Below are 15,851 nucleotides of genomic sequence, written 5' to 3'. Positions count from 1 at the left end.
TCCTCGTTCCGGTTCTGCTCTGGGCTCCCCCAGTTCCCCCCGCCCGAAACCTCGTCTCTGCGGCGCACGATGTGATGAACGAATGAGTAAAATCAGTAAAGGGGGGGGCTCCGTGCCCCTGGGGCCCCGTGTCTGAGACCTACGTCTGTGGAGAGCGATAGTCGATGTCAGCCCTCACTGAGGGACACAGGGTGTTGGACGGACAGGAGATACTTTTCATTTTTCATTTTTTTCATATTTTTCATTTTTTTTTATTTTTTACAGAGATGGAGAATGAGTCAGAGAGAGGGATAGACAGGGACAGACAGACAGGAACGGAGAGAGATGAGAAGCATCAATCATTAGTTCTTCATTGCGCGTTGCAACACCTTAGTTGTTCATTGATTGCTTTCTCATATGTGCCTTGACCACGGGCCTTCAGCAGACCGAGTAACCCCTTGCTGGAGCCAGCGACCTTGGGTTCAGGCTTGTGGGCTTTTCCTCAAACCAGATGAGCCCGCGCTCAAGCTGGCGACCTCGGGTCTTGAACCTGGGTCCTCTGCATCCCAGTCTGACGCTCTATCCACTGCGCCACCGCCTGGTCAGGCGAGATATTTTTGAATGAAACAATGCAGCCAAGTAATAAACCGGTTTTTTGGGGGCTGTTTTTTTTGTTTAATTAGAACGTGAGTTTGACCCCTGGGTGCTGGGTGACCGTCAGCAAGGGTCGTGGTGTCTCTGCGTTCTCACTGCCTAGCTGGGACATGGCGCTGGCGGTGGAGGGGGGGGCTCCCAGGGGGAGGGGACCTCCCGGGCTCACGTCTGAACCGCTGCCCTGAGCCGGCCGCCCTGGCTTCCCCCTGACACTCCAGCCGTGCCGGGCGGGCCGGGCCTCTCTCCAGGGCATGCTCAAGTCGGGTGCCGCTCCGAGTCATCGTGTCTGCGGAGAGGCCGGGCCGGCGGGCTTTTCCGCCACACAAAGGCTGGCCTGTGGCCCCGGGACCTCGCTTTCAAAGGATCCTGGGACCCTGTGGCTGGGGTGGGGCTCCTGCCGGAGTGTCAGGGGCCAGGCCTTCTGGACTTCGGCCCTTCAGTTCACTCAAGCACATAAGAGACTGAGAAGGCTAATTTGTTCCCGGTTGTCTAAAGTTCCCAGGAGTCCATTTCGGCGGCCGGAGTCGTGGGCGCACTGCCTGGGGCACTCCGCCTCTGTGTCCGGTGCCGGCTGGGCAGCTGCCAGCCCTGCGACGTGGACTGAGGGGTCTCGGGAGCCGCCTGGCTCTCCCGGGCACGTTTCAGAAGCCCCTTCCCGCTGGGCTGTGTCAGAGCGAGGAGTAGAAACAGCCCCCAGGCTGTCGCTGGAGAGATGGCCACATGCCGGCCCTGGGTCCGGGCCACCGTCGCCTGACAGTGCTGCGTGGGTACAAGGAGGACTCGTGCGCACTGTGTGGGGTCTCGGGGGCATGGCGGGGGCTGGGCCGGAGCCCGGGCTGGTCGGCTGAGTGGCCTGGGCTGGGTGAGGGGATAGGCTGGGGCGGATTCTACGTACCCACCAGCACGGTTCTCTGAGTCCTGGGAGACAGCACGCTCCCAGCCAGGAATGCCTGGCTCCCGGGGGTCGGGGGGCAGATTCACGGTGAGAACCCGTCTTTCCACCCTGAGACCTGGGGGCCCTCTGTCCTGCCCTGCCGGCCTCAGCAGCAGGACTGTCCAGGGTCCAGCACCGGTCATTTCCGACCATGCTGCTTATCCATTCTCTTTCATGGGTGAGCCCGTGTCTGGCCACACTTTGGGGCGTGATCTTCAGAAGGAGATCTCCCACGAAGACACAGCACGGGGTCTGCCCCGGGTGACGCTGTTCATTCTCCCGGTCGTCTGGGCACTGAGACCTTGGTCAGGAGGACACGGGGGACAAACCACAGCGTGGCTGTGTGACGTCGGCCCCAGAGCACGCTGGGTAAAAGTCCCGAAGCACCAGGGGGTGTTGAATGTCCAGCCGGCCGTCTCCTGGGCACTCCTGCCCACACATTCCCACTCCCTCCTCCCGACAGCTGCGGGAAGGAGCCGGGATTGCTCCTCTCTTCATGGCGTTGTGGTCTGAAACACTTACTTTTAGGCAGAGGAATCTGGTCTATTCTAAATAGCGGGGTGGGACATGGAGCAGAATGTGCAGGTGGGTTCCGAGGCCCCCCGGGGGGCGTGACTCTGTTTCTGATGAGCAATTGGAAGAAGAAATCCCGTGTTTGGCTGACAGCTCCCACGGCCCAGGAAGCGCTGTGTCCTCAAGGGGAAGGAGGGGTGGGCAGGGACTGCAGTCTGCCGCAGGGAGTCACCATCTCGGCGCCGGTACAGCGTTTAAATATCAGCTGAGGACAGAGACCATTCAGCAGCCATCCTCAGCGGGCTCTGTGCTCAGGTCCGGGTCGGGGGGGCGGGGTGGGGAGGTGCAGGGATCGCGGTAGGCCTCCCGGCACCCCGCTGGGTGGCCGTGCTGTCCACGGAAGGGGCAAGGGGCACAGAGATCGCCCTGACATGGCTGGCAGCCGTGTGGGCTCAAAGGGCTGCTCTACAGAGAATTCTAGGCAGTCGGCAGTTCTAGAGTCTAATCGAGAGGAGTAGGGAGGCTGTTTTCCACTGGATTATCTCAGGGAAGGGGGCAGGGTGGGGGTGGGGGGGGAGTGTCAGGGGCCCCGGGGTCACACGTGGGTATTGTTAGGTCTCTATCTGACTAGGCTTTCGTTCAAGTTCCAGGTTAGAGGTTGAAGGTATCTTTTTGTTGGTCACCGTTTGTTTGTTCATTTTATTTTATTTTTTTAAAATAAATTAGCAGTGTATTTTCCCTCATATACAAGGGTGCATCTCGCTCCCAGTTTAACACGCATCATTGTGCTGAATTCTGCAAAGGAGGGGCGACAACTTAACGATCGGGAGTCGTGTTCCTCCCGCCCGCCCACCACCGCCGTCGTTTTGTACAGAAATAAAAAAAGGTGGTTCGCGGTCTCACGTCACCAGCTAAGATTTCTTCGTGTCGCTATAAAAAAAAAAAAAAAAAGAAAGAAAAGAAAATGAGAGGAAAAAGAGTCATGACCTGACACGGACCCGTTTCTAGAAATCGTCATCAAATGCACAGAGCGTATAGACACTTTTCCTAGCACGCCACCTTTGGTGCAAGAAATTGGGGCGACAGCAGTTCTCATACATTTGCTTTCTTTTGCAATAATAATAATAATAATGATATAAACAGGAAGGAGGCCGGTCACATAAAAGCAGGAGCAAGACTTTCTGAACATGCCTGATTTTGTGGTTTTGATTTTGAACCACAGTGTGTTCCCTTATTTAGAAAACAAACTAGTATCAAAATTGAAAAACAAAACAAAACTATAAAGTTAAAAAAAAAAACAAGCGAATGGGATAAAATTGAAAGCACCAACATATCAGAATAAAGACTCAGCTCTGATCAGGTTAGAACAGAGTTTTCTGACCATGTGTCTTCAGTGGAGCGTAATTTAAGAATGAAAGAAATGACAAAGAACTTCACAACTTGGCCCGGCTCATGGGTAGCTGACCGTGGTCTCGGTGGGTATAATTCTGCAATGATTTTGTGGGTATTAGAATAGTAGGGAAGAGTAGGATGCATGGATATTATTGGGCACTGGAGTTGTAACTGTGGGATATGGAGTGTGTGTGTGCATTTAAAAATAATGACTTATACGATGGTTACACCAACTGTAATTTCCCACCTAGATCTTTGGAGAAATGGCTTATTCCAGGTACTGATCTGGGTGAATGTGGGCCATCTCGTGCCAGAAAGCAAGGGAGTGTTCGGAGACCCCTGGGGCTCTGTCAGAAAGGCCCAGGAGTCGGCTTGTAGGGTCTTCTCCTGACAAGAGAAAGCACAATGACAGGTTGCAATGCCTTCCATTTAAAAATTCCCGAGTCTCTCGTTTATGGTGAGCACACAGTGTGACTCAGATGAAGAAGGAAGGGGAGGCCCTGGCTGGTTGGCTCAGCGGTAGAGCGTCGGCCTGGCGTGCGGGGGACCCGGGTTCGATTCCCGGCCAGGGCACATAGGAGAAGCACCCATTTGCTTCTCCACCCCCACCCCCTCCTTCCTCTCTGTCTCTCTCTTCCCCTCCCGCAGCCAAGGCTCCATTGGAGCAAAGATGGCCCGGGCGCTGGGGATGGCTCCTTGGCCTCTGCCCCAGGCGCTAGAGTGGCTCTGGTCGCGACAGAGCGACGCCCCGGAGGGGCAGAGCATCGCCCCCTGGTGGGCAGAGCGTCGCCCCTGGTGGGCTTGTCGGGTGGATCCCGGTCGGGCGCATGCGGGAGTCTGTCTGACTGTCTCTCCCCGTTTCCAGCTTCAAAAAAATACAAAAAAAAAAAAAAAAAAAAGAAGAAGAAGAAGAAAGGGGAGACGCCAGCTGAATATACTCAGGAGAAAGGATGCATTTCTCAAACCTCTCTATTTGCAAGAGTTATGACTGGATGCTTCAGTTACTGGGTCAAAAGTTTGGCAAATTGGATGTTTTACACAGTGTCCGGGGTCACCCCACAGAGCAGCACAGCCTCCCCACGGAGCCGTCTCGCCAGGCCCTTCGCCTCGTGCTCCAACCCTGTGCCGTGGGCCAGAGGGCACCCTGACATCGTGTGTCTTCTCAGGGGACGCCAAGAAATGGCCACACTTCTCTGGGGTTTTCTCATCAAAATAATAGTAATAATAATAATAATAATAATAATAATAATAATGTTTTACTGTGAGTCTAGCGATACAGAAACAACCGGACAAATCAAGAACGTTCTTCAAACACCTGCAGGGAAGCCTTCCGCAGAACTCAGTGCAGCGACCCTAAGAGGCGTGTGGGAATGCAAGGGGGCCCGGAGGAGGCCAAGCAGTCTTGGAAAAGAAGAACGAAGTTGGAGGACTTACACTTGCCAGTTACAAACGTTACGGCGAGGCCGTGGTGATCAAAGGAGTGTGACACAGCCATGAGCCTAGACCGAGCGCCATGGAGCAGAACGGAGAGTCCAGGAATCAACCCTGACCTCTGCGGTCCACTGATTTTCCACGAGCGTCCCCAGTTCGTTCCATGAGGAAAGAAGTGTCTTCTGCCAGCGGTGCTCGAATGAGTGGGTGTTCCCATGCGGAAGGACCAAGTAGGACCCTTTAGCAGGGGTCCCCAAACTTTTTACACAGGGGGCCAGTTCACTGTCCCTCAGACCGTTGGAGGGCCGCCACATACAGTGCTCCTCTCACTGACCACCAATGAAAGAGGTGCCCCTTCCGGAAGTGCGGCGGGGGGCCGATTAAATGGCCTCAGGGGGCCTCATGCAGCCCGCGGGCCGTAGTTTGGGGACGCCTGCTTTAGGGCATGCATAAAGGGGAACTCTCTGGGGATTATAGACCAGAATGTAAGAGCTGAACCAACAAGAGCCTTAGAAGAGAACAGAGTAAATCGTCCTGGTCTTGGGCTGGGCAAAGCCTTTTTAGAAATGACATTAAAAGCACAAAGTGACAAAAGAAGACTTAGATAAGCTGGGTGTCTTAAAAATTAAAAACTTCACCATTAGGAATGTGAAAAGACAACCACAGATTGGCGGGGGCAGGCTTTGCAAATTACCTATTTGATAGGGACTTGATTACAGAACGCACGAAGACCACTTCTCACTGAGCTATCCAAACGCAAGCCAACTAAAAAGTGGCCAAAACATTTCTGCAGACATGTCTCCAGAAATGATATCCCAGTGGCCACTAAACACATGAAAAGATGCTCCATCTTGTTAGCGATCAGGAAAGTGCAAATCAAAACCACCATGAGATACCGCTTTACATTTACTAGGATGATAATAATTAATAATAATAATAATCAGACAATAATATCAAGGATGTGTAGAGACATCAAAACCTTCTTCCATTGCGGATAGGAGTGTAAAATGTTGCAGCCACTTTGAAAAATGGTTTGTGCACCATGTGACACAGCAATCCCACTCCTCGGTGGGAACATATGACTACATACACACACACACACACACACACACACACACACAAAATGTTGTGCACAGATGTTCATGGCAGCGTTATTCACTGTCGCCAAAAAGTGGAAACAACCAAAGTGTTCATCGTCCGCTGTCGAATGGATACATGAGCCTGGTGTGTCCACACACTGGAATACCGGATAGTCGTGAGAAGGGGTGGAGAACTAATGTGTGTGTTAGCATGCATGAACTTGGACACCTGTCCTCTTAGCCATGAGTCTGCATTTACGAGGGGGACGTGTGTCCATCATCAAGTCAGCACTGACCGGTTTTCACCACAGAGCCAGCGCGTGGACAGAGCACCCAGGTGTGACGCTCTGCATGCAGGTGTGGGTCTGGTGACCGGACCTGGGGTGTGGCAGTGGAGCCACCCATGTCACCTCTTCCTGAGGACCGAAAGCGAGAACAAAGGGAGGTCACGAGGACGGGAAGAGGTGAGGACAAAGGGAGAAATGACAGAGGATGGTCAGGGACCCTCTCACGGGGGGACGCAGACGATCCGTGGTGGTAGGAGTCTGGAAGGTCCATCTCAGGATCCTGCTCTCCGCCCTCGTGGAAAGCGGGACTCCTTGTATGAAAACAAACCCACTTTCAGCGTTCCGGGCACGCGTTCCGTGGGGAGGGCGGTGCAAGCGAGCTTTGAGAGTGCCGCGTGCTTCAGGGGCGGCCGTAGAGTTTCATTCCCTTATCGCAGTCTCCAGGAAACCCTGCTTTCTGGGTTGCATGCCCCGTGTCTCCGGTTGGAGACCTGCTTCTGTGGTAAGAGCTCCCGTGGAGCCATCTACCCCCCCACCCCCCAATTCGTCACCCATCAGAAATGCCTGACCCTGCACTGGGTCCTTTGTCTCCATCAGATACAGGCAGTCCGGTAGAGATAAGAGATAAACAGATTTGTTTGAAAGCCCCTTCATTTAAATTTACTGGATACACACCAAAGCACACTTGGATACATACTATCCACTTTAGGATAGGACACGTGGGCAGAGCCTCTACCCAATCCGGTGGATCCCAGTGTCTCTGCAAATCTTAGACCATTGGGGCCTTATTGCCATCATCATGGATGAGTTAGTTATTGTCTCGGACATGAAGGTCATAAAATTTATCTTACTTTTATGTGACATACATTGTAGCTTTGGAGATGGATTGAGTCCTTTTCTCCTTATAATCTGGCCTAATTAATAGGCACAGTGTTTGTGTCCCTCCCTGGCCATGATTTTGGAAGAGGCATCTCTTATTTTTATTTAAAAGAGAGAGAGAGAAAGTGTGTGTGTGTGTGTGTGTGTGTGTGCGCGCGCGCTCGCGCAATTAAAACTATTTTACAAGTTCTTTTCAACTTAAACTCGTTATTTAGGTATCTGTAGAGACTGGCTAAGCCAAGGGGTATTAAAAACCACTAGAAACTGCAGCGAAGATACTTTGTGTCTTTAGGACATAATCTTCAATGGAACGTCTGTTGTCAGATTGTCAAATGGACAACAGTGTATCACGGGTGCATCACAGGCTTTCAAAGAACACGTTTTAGGTCCTGCACTCTGGTCCTGTGCCACCCTGCTGGCAGCCCCAGGGGAGGATTAAATGGGGTGACTCAAAGGAAGAGCCTGTGGTAGCCCAAGTACCTAGTGTGGGTGGGGGAGCCTGAGTCACAGGCCGGCCCCGCCCTCCTCCCCACAGTCACGGGCAGGAGGATCCTGGTGTCCTCAGTCCAAAGTTTCATGGTGTGAAGACCTTGACTCTCCCAAAGCCACCCGTCCACCTGCCGGCTGTACCCAGAGCACATCCGACGTTTTCTCAGAACAGTTCACCAAGGACCGGTTGTCAGGTAGGCCCCGTGGGACTTTGAAAGGATCCCTGAAAAGGTAAAGGAGTCTTCTGCCTAAATGAGCACATTTGTTCTTACGATGTTGGGGAGCAGTCTCTAGGCGAGGTCGTCTGTTTAGAAGTGACAGGAACTGTCTTCAAGCCGGGATCTCATAGAAGGACAACCCCAAGAACCGACTTTCCCTCCATAAACACGTGCGAGCGTCACCAGTTGGCAGTCCGTGCCTGTGTTAGGGTGACGCTGATGTTATTATATGACCGTGATATAATGCCACACCCCGTGCCAGGCTGGGCAAGGTCCTTGCTCTCCCCGATCTCTGCTGGGGCTGATAGCCACGCGGCCGGGCCAGGGCTGCCTGCCGGGGACAGGGGCCACTCCTTGGAGCCTTAGGGAGGGACCTTGAAGGAGGTGGGGGGAGGGGTCTTTCAGGAAGGGCAGGGACAGACAGATATGCCGGCTGGGAGGGGAGCTGTTTGGTACACGTGTCGGATGGAGAAAGAGTGACATTTTCTGTGGGTGTTTGGGACACAGGAGGGTGGCCGTTCTCATCCCGCTCCTCCCTGGGGAGCCGTGCAGTGGCCACGTGTCTCCCTGGACCACATGGACAGTGAAGACCACCCTGGTCCTTTGTTGCTTTTATTTCTAGTAGGTCCCTCAAGTGCTTCTCCTTTTCTGCCTGAAGATGAGGATGATTGATTTTTTTTAATTTTTTTAGATTTAAACTCACAGAGCGATAAAAAGAAGCGGGGCACTTTCTAAATGTCACCAGATGTGTGCGGTCCTCTCTGCTTAAAAGTAAGTGGCCCGTGCACAGCCCACGGTGTCACTCACAGACGCCTGGTGTTGCACTGGCTGAGATCTTTGTCCTGCTGAAAACCAAGGCTTGGAGAACAGGCAGCTCTTTCTAGAGTAATTTCCTCACAACATTGCAGTTACTCTGCAGGCAGGATTGGGCGCTCACCTCAGCGTCTCTGGCATGATTGGATAACGTCAGAAATGGTAGTTTAGATGTGCTTGCGTTTGAACAGGGCGCGCTGGTTTGCACGGTGACTTTCGCGTGTTTCCCGTCACGGACGCACAAGCTCCCTCCTGCCGTGTGTTAGCAGGTGACCGTCTCATCACCTCTCGGAGACCCTTAGCTGCTCCACGCCGCAGGCGCTGTAGACGACACCTTGTACGTCCCCTCACTCCCGGTTACGGAGCGTCGCTGGTGTTTATGTTGTATACTCTCTGCATGGCGTCTCCCCTGGGTGGGGTTCCTTATTCATTTTTTTTTTTTTTAGAGAGGAGAGGGAGAGACAGAGAGAGAGAGAGAGAGAGAGAGAGGAGAGACAGAGAGAGAGAAGGGGGGAGGAGCTGGAAGCATCAACTCCCATATGTGCCTTGACCGGGCAAGCCCAGGGTTTCGAACCGGCGACCTCAGCATTTCCAGATCGACACTTTATCCACTGCGCCACCACAAGTCAGGCAGGGGTGGGGTTCCTGAAGCCGCCCTTTCCAGCAAGCTGCTGGTAGCAACTGGAAGGCGAGAGGTCAGCAAGAGGACAAAGGCTTACACCCCAGTGAGGGGCGGGGACGCCGTGGAGAAAAGTGTTGAGCACCCCAAACTGGAGCCACGATGTAGAGGTGGCAGAGACTAAGTCTTCGTTTGGCAGCTGGGAAGTCGGCTGGCAGACCGGACAGGGAGTGTCCCCTTTGCAGTGGCAGTGTGGGGCAGGAAGGAGGTCCTTCCAGGGAGCTGGGGCGGGCCAGGGCGGAGCAGGGGCCCACCTGGGGGGACGTATCCGAGCGGATGGGAGCCCCAGCTTCTCAGAGTGGGGCCCAATTATCCCTCGCTGCCTGCTGGGGACACTGTGGACAGGAATGCAGGTGACCCTCCGAAGACCCTCAGGGAGAGGGGACACAGGTTGGGGTGCAGGGTCAGGTACAGCCCTCCCCCAGGTCATGCTGGGGAGGGGTCCTTCATCTCAGAGCATGCTGTGGGGGTGTCAACTCTGCACACATGACATGAAACCTGATCACCAGCGTTTAGAAAACCTGCTGGCTTGGGTCCCCGGGGTGGGCGTGGGAGCTGGGGGCATGCCTCCCAGGGGGCGGAGACAGAGAGGAAGGAGAGGGGGAGGGGTGGAGAAGCAGATGGGCGCTTCTCCTGTGTTCAGATCCCAGGTTAGCATTTGCCTGTGTGCGTGGATCTCAGGAACCCTAAGGTCATAAAAGTAAATAGCAACGAGCAGGTGACCCTGAGACATCATCCCTCAGTCTTTTCACGGTCAAGGAACTGGAGGTGCAGAGAGAGGGGTCCCGAGGTGGACGCAGCCGCCCGGCTCACCCCCATTCTAGAACTGTCCAGCACCTTTGTTACGTTATTCAGCGTGGAGATGAACTCAACCAGGGGAGCCTGTCAGATTCTGTGCACGGGCGTTACAGGGCGGCCCCCGGGGGACCTGTGGAAAGGGGGCGGTGAGGTCCCCTGAGGACCTCGTTATCTTCCCAAGAAATGTGTGGAATGGCCGTGTGGCGGCCTGAGTGGGCGAGCTGTTTGTTTCTTTCTGTCCTTGTCACGCCTGCTGGTTGGTCAAGTGTCCGGCCTGCTGTCGCATGAAGCTTCTCTTCTGGTTTCATAAGTTATTTCCACGCCTTGCTGTTATTTTACTTTTGTCAACAGGAGATTCAGTAGCCTCTTTATCTGCCTCCCTGAGCAGGAACCTCTTCCTTCACATGCACATCAGAAGCGGAGGGAAGACGTGTTTCTCTATAGAGAGTCTGTCCGTCTGAGCTCTCGGGGCCTCTGAGAGGTCTGTGCGGGGACATGCGTGCCAGCACCGGGGGCATTCCTGTCCTCGTGCCTTTAGACGCGACGTGGTCCCGGGGAAGTGTGCAAAATACCGTCGGGCTGCATGTGAAAACAGGACATGCCCATTCGCAGGGTCATTTTCTTTTTTTAAAGTTTTGTATGCCATCTACTTGCTTTTGATGGTGATGAGACCTGCTGAGGATTCGCTGGGATGTGGTGGGTACCAGCATCATGTTGGGGGTTTGGTTTTTTGGGGGGAGGGGTTGTATTTTTCTGAAGTTGGAAACAGGGAGGCAGTCAGACTGACTCCCACATGCGCCCGACCGGGATCCAACCGGCACGCCCACCAGGGGGCGATGTTGGGGCGTTGCTCTGTTGCATCCAGAGCCATTCTAGTGCCTGAGGCAGAGGCCACAGAGCCATCCTCAGCACCCAGGCCAACTTTGCTCCAATGGAGCCTTGGCTGCAGGAGGGGAAGAGAGAGAGAGAGAGAGGAAGGAGAGGGGGAGGGGTGGAGAAGCAGATGGGTGCTTCTCCTGTGTGCCCTGGCCGGGAATAGAACCTGGGACTCCTGCAAGCCACACTGACACTCTACCACTGAGACAACTGGCCAGGGCCCAAGTTGGGGTTTTACTAACCTGAAATCACCCCTGAAACAGAGAGAGGGTGAGGGCTTGCTGTGCCAGGGAGGATGTGGGTGTTCATCTGCTTCTCCATTTGTTTATTTAGTGACTCAACCTGGGCCTGTCAGATGTTTATTAGGGGCTTTTCTCGGGGGGGGGGGGGGGGTCAGAGGCTAGACCATGTTCCGTCCTCCCGGTCCAGAGCGCACTGCCTGGACGTGGGTGGACGGCAGAGTCCCTTCTCCTCGGCCGAGGACACGGTCCTCTGGGGTCTGGTTTGCTGGACACGTTCAACCATCGGCTCTCGGAAGCAGTGGTCATGTTCTAATAAATCTTACCGACGTGAAACCTGGGCACAGGTGGACGTTTCTGACGAGGACAAGTAAGGCGCAGGCGAACCCGTGACCGCAGGAACGTCACACGTAGCTCAGTGACACCAGGCAGGCTCCTTCAGGGTGTTGGATGAGTGCGGGAACCCTGAGAGTGTGTGTCCTTGATGTTTACGCTACCAAACCAGCGCTGTGAGGGCCTCCACATCCCCGGGGGGTTTATCCCAGGCTGCTGGTCCTGGCTGTGTGGACTCAGCCCTCTGCGGAAGTCTGTCCCCCCCCCCCCCCGGGGACAGGGGTCTGCGGTCTGCCCTGGGCCACCGTCAGCGGTCAGGCAGTCTGGGTTGAACTTCCTTCCCTTTCTCCTTCCCCTGGGGCCCCTGGGGAGAACCAGCCCTGGGGGACCGAAGATGTCAACAAAGCCACCTGTGACATCAGCCATCCCTTCCTGGGCTGCATTTCCGGGTGACAACGGGTCACCCCCCAGCTTTCAAACAGAAGATGGGCCTTGAGGCTTCAAGGACGGACATCCTTCTCTGGGGACCTGGTCGTGACACGAAGCACCATGTAACTATTGCTCCGTAACATTCATTGTCCCGGCCTCACCTTGCGTCTCCCGCGCTGAATAACGCTCTGTAACCTCCCTCTGTTCTGATACATCTTTTGTTTCCATTGTTTCCTAAGTAGAGGTGGCTGTTAAAATGCTCCCCCGGAAGTATTCGAGGCTACTAGTCAGGGAGAAGAGACGACAATTCATTCTGTATTTTTTGGTCACGCCACGTTAGGATTTCTAAAGCCAATGACCAAACATCATGCCTGTGTCATTTGTCACTCGAGCCTGTCCTGATGGGAAAGGGGACTGCGTGTGTCTGTTTGGTTTGGTATTGAGATCAGCGAAGCCCGGGAGGAAATTCAGCCCTGAGGTTGTAAGGGAGTTTATTTCTCAACATTGTTGCTCCTCGCTCCTAAGTGGTCCGTGTGAAGTTTCGGTGTAACTTTCTGCTGAGCCTAAAAAGGAACACAACCTGATGAGGATGTGGAGGAGCAAGAGCCCGTGCTCATAGCTTAGAACTGAGCTGGGAAATGTTACACGTGAACAGGGAAGAGTCCTTCCAGAGCTGAGACGGTGGGAGTGGAGGGGCGGAGTCCCAAGTCCAGAGAAGGCCAGCTCCGGAGAGCTCCCAGGGACGCAAGGGCTTCAGGCCTCAGACCGCGAACTTGACCGTGTCGGTGTTGACTCGAAAGGAGGGGATGGCCAGGAACAGGGGTTGTCAGGAGAAAAACGGGGAGGGAAGGGGGTGCCCCTGGGCCCCTGCTGGGAGCCAGCACCTGTGAGCCAGGTGAGGCGTCAGGTCCATGTGGGCTGCAGACTCGAACCTGGGCGTGCGGGACAAGACGAGGTGCGGCCCCGCCCAGCGGGGGCCTGGAAAGTGCAGGCTGCCGGGGGGCCCGTGACCGCCTGCTTTGGGAAGCGATGCCTGCCCCACACGCACAGCTGGTTTCCTGAGGGGTCCACGCACTCTGCCCCTCACCTGGGAGTAGGTGTTCCCTTTCCACGTTGCAGGTGGGGACCTGAGCTGCAGAGGGACAGCTGGTAAGGACCCCCCCCTGGACCCCCCCCCGCTCCCACATCGGTGCCCGCCCTCTCTGTGACGCCGCCGCCCTGAATTTAGCCTCACCTGAGGGGCTCTGAGCTCATGCCTGGTATGCATAAGCACCAAGGAGAGTCCACTGCCAACCTGAGTGGCACCACCCTGAAAGCACCTTGCTCACAACACCTTTCTGAGTCCCCTCCCCCGAGCCTGCTGCTCCTTCCTCCCCATGGACCCCTGCCCGCTCTGCAGGGCACTGTGCTGTCCGTCTGTGTCCTCCAGCCACTGCTGGGGACCCCTGCCCGCTCTGCAGGGCACCATGCTGTCCGTGTACCCTCCAGCCACTGCTGGGGACCCCTGCCCGCTCTGCAGGGCACCATGCTGTCCGTCATATCCTCCAGCCACTGCTGGGGACCCCTGCCCACTCTTCAGGGCACCATGCTGTCCGTCATATCCTCCAGCCACTGCTGGGGACCCCTGCCCGCTCTGCAGGGCACCATGCTGTCCGTCATATCCTCCAGCCACTGCCGGGGACCCCTGCCCGCTCTGCAGGGCACCATGCTGTCTGTCGTATCCTCCAGCCACTGCCGGGGACCCCTGCCCACTCTGCAGGGCACCATGCTGTCTGTCGTATCCTCCAGCCACTGCCAGGGTGCCGCTCCCTTCTTTGCCGGGCACCTGTTGTCCTATCCGCTTTCCGTGCCCGAAGTCTCCACTGGACTTGAAGCCGTGTGCGCACAGGCGCCGGGTTTTCCTGTAGTCAGGCCGCCCCCTTGCCCGGGATGCTGGCACGCCTGATGCTCAGGAGAACATGAGTTCCCTCCTCCCGGGAGGCAGGCTGAACCAGGCCCCGCACCCGACAGGGGCCTATTTGAACAGACAACATCCCGCTGGGGAGCGTCACTCCCGCCAAGGGACACGGGACGCGGATCTGCGTCCCCGCTAAGTTTTTCTGGAGATGCTTAGGAAGTAAGTGGCTCCCCCCGGTTAGGGCCGGTGGGGGTGTTCGTGGTCAGAGGCGCTCAGAGCAGAGCAGGCGTAGGGTTAGCGGGCTGGGACGGCGGCCGGGGCCCCTTCCCCATTTCAGGCCGGCCGCTGCAGCTGGCAAGCTGCCCTGTCTGGACCCGGCCGTCGTCCGTGGCCCCCTCTCCTGTCGCGCTGTGCACCTGTGTTCCTGCTCGTAAAGACGGGCCCTTGTCAGCCCTGGGCCCTCCCCCAGGCTCGGGGGGTGCAGGGTAACGGGATGGCCGTGAGAGGCCAGGGTCTCAGGCCCCCTTCCCAGTGTTCAGCTTTGGGCTGAAGGGAGGGGGTGGCCCCCCCCCCAGAAATCACAGCCTTGTTCCCGCCGTGGCTGCTCCACGAGGTGGGGTGAGGTGGGCGGGGCTCGCAGCGGGGCCTGCGGGTGGTGGAGAACGAGGACACTGGGCTCAGTGACCGGGTGGACACTCCTCCCGTCACCCCGCTCTCCCCTCTGCACAAGGAAAGGGGGATCGAGGCGGCGATGGCCGGCCCTGTTCAGAGCTTGGTGGCCCAACAGCACGCCAGATGAACGTGGACCTGGTGTGCCCTCGGGGTAACCGGCACGGCATCTCCCGGGCTCTGCCCTCTGTGCCCCTGGTGGCTGTGCTGGGCAGCTCCGTGCCCGTGGGTGATGGCGGCAGGTCTGACGGCCAGCGGATGCCCGCGGGGTCACCTCCACGAGGGCCCAGGAGCCGCCCAGCCCAGATTTCCCAGGCCGGGGATCCACTGCGAGGCCCGGGGCCAGCACTTAGTGCTTGGCCCAGAAAATGTCCCCATCGAAACTGACCCCCCCCCCCCAGCCTCTCTGCCCACCTGTGTTTCTGCCCTGGCTCCTCTCGGCTACTTTGGCTGAAGGGCTCTTGGACGGCGGCGTGACGTCAACCGAAGTCAAGTGCCGCTTCCGAGTATTTTAGGTGGTGAACGTTTCGTTTATGAACAGAGACAGTAAATACACGCTCGACCTGTTTGTTTGTTTTTATAGCCAATCTGCATGGTCTGTTCGCAGGAACTTCTCCAGGGCACCCCTGGCCGGGGGTCCTCTGCCTGCGGCTCTCTCTGAACCGGGGTTCTGTGAGCCTGCGGCCTCCCGGGGAGGGAGCCTGTGGGCTTTCCTGGGGAGTTCTCGGGGCTCCCTGCTGTCCCAGGTGCTGGCTACCGGCTGGGGGCTGACCGGTCAGACTGCCCGGCTTTCCAGCCCCTCACAGAGGGCGCGGGGCTGGACAGGCGCAGCAGCGGGCGGCACTGCGGACTGTGTGGCGGCCTCCCCGGCTTCTCGCCCACTGTTCCCATCCCGGGACTCCGCGCGGGTCCGTCCGGCTTTCTCGAGTGAGGTGGACCCGGCCCCTTGAGCGGCGGGTGGAGAGCCCCGCGCTGTCCCACCACCCCTGCTCTGGCCTCTGTCCCCCTGGGCCTGGCGTCCCCGTCTGCCACCCGGACGGGAGCCTGACCCCACGTCTCTTGCTCCTTCTAGTCCGTCCCTGAGACAGGAGGAAACTAGAGGTTCCCCCGCAGCTCTCCTTTGCTAAATTGAAATCAGTGCTAATGAGCCAGCTTGTCTCTGTGGGTGCTACTGTGAAACCCAGAGGTTTTCTTATAGGGACAGACAGGACAGGAGAGAGATGAGAAACATCAATTCATTGCGACACCTTAGTTGTTCGTTGA

The 15,851-nt window shown here is 56.5% G+C and overlaps 1 protein-coding gene across 7 annotated transcripts in view; it reads left to right on the top strand.

Annotated features, from left to right (window-relative positions):
• The window catches only part of COBL (cordon-bleu WH2 repeat protein), a 164,256-nt gene that overhangs the window by 37,343 nt on the left and 111,062 nt on the right, over positions 1-15,851 (top strand). The window contains exon 1 of one of the 7 annotated variants that reach the window (XM_066353845.1): positions 7,732-7,831. The exons of the other annotated variants lie outside the window; for them this stretch is intronic. The gene's annotated coding sequence lies outside the window, so the exon portion shown is untranslated. Of the gene's footprint in view, positions 1-7,731; positions 7,832-15,851 lie in introns of those variants that run through there. 7 annotated transcript variants of the gene reach the window in all.

The sequence above is a fragment of the Saccopteryx leptura genome, chromosome 12 (genome assembly GCF_036850995.1).
Source record: "Saccopteryx leptura isolate mSacLep1 chromosome 12, mSacLep1_pri_phased_curated, whole genome shotgun sequence".
Classification (NCBI taxonomy): domain Eukaryota; kingdom Metazoa; phylum Chordata; class Mammalia; order Chiroptera; family Emballonuridae; genus Saccopteryx; species Saccopteryx leptura.
Note: the sequence above shows the minus strand (reverse complement) of the source record. Positions and strands in the feature narration are given on the sequence as shown.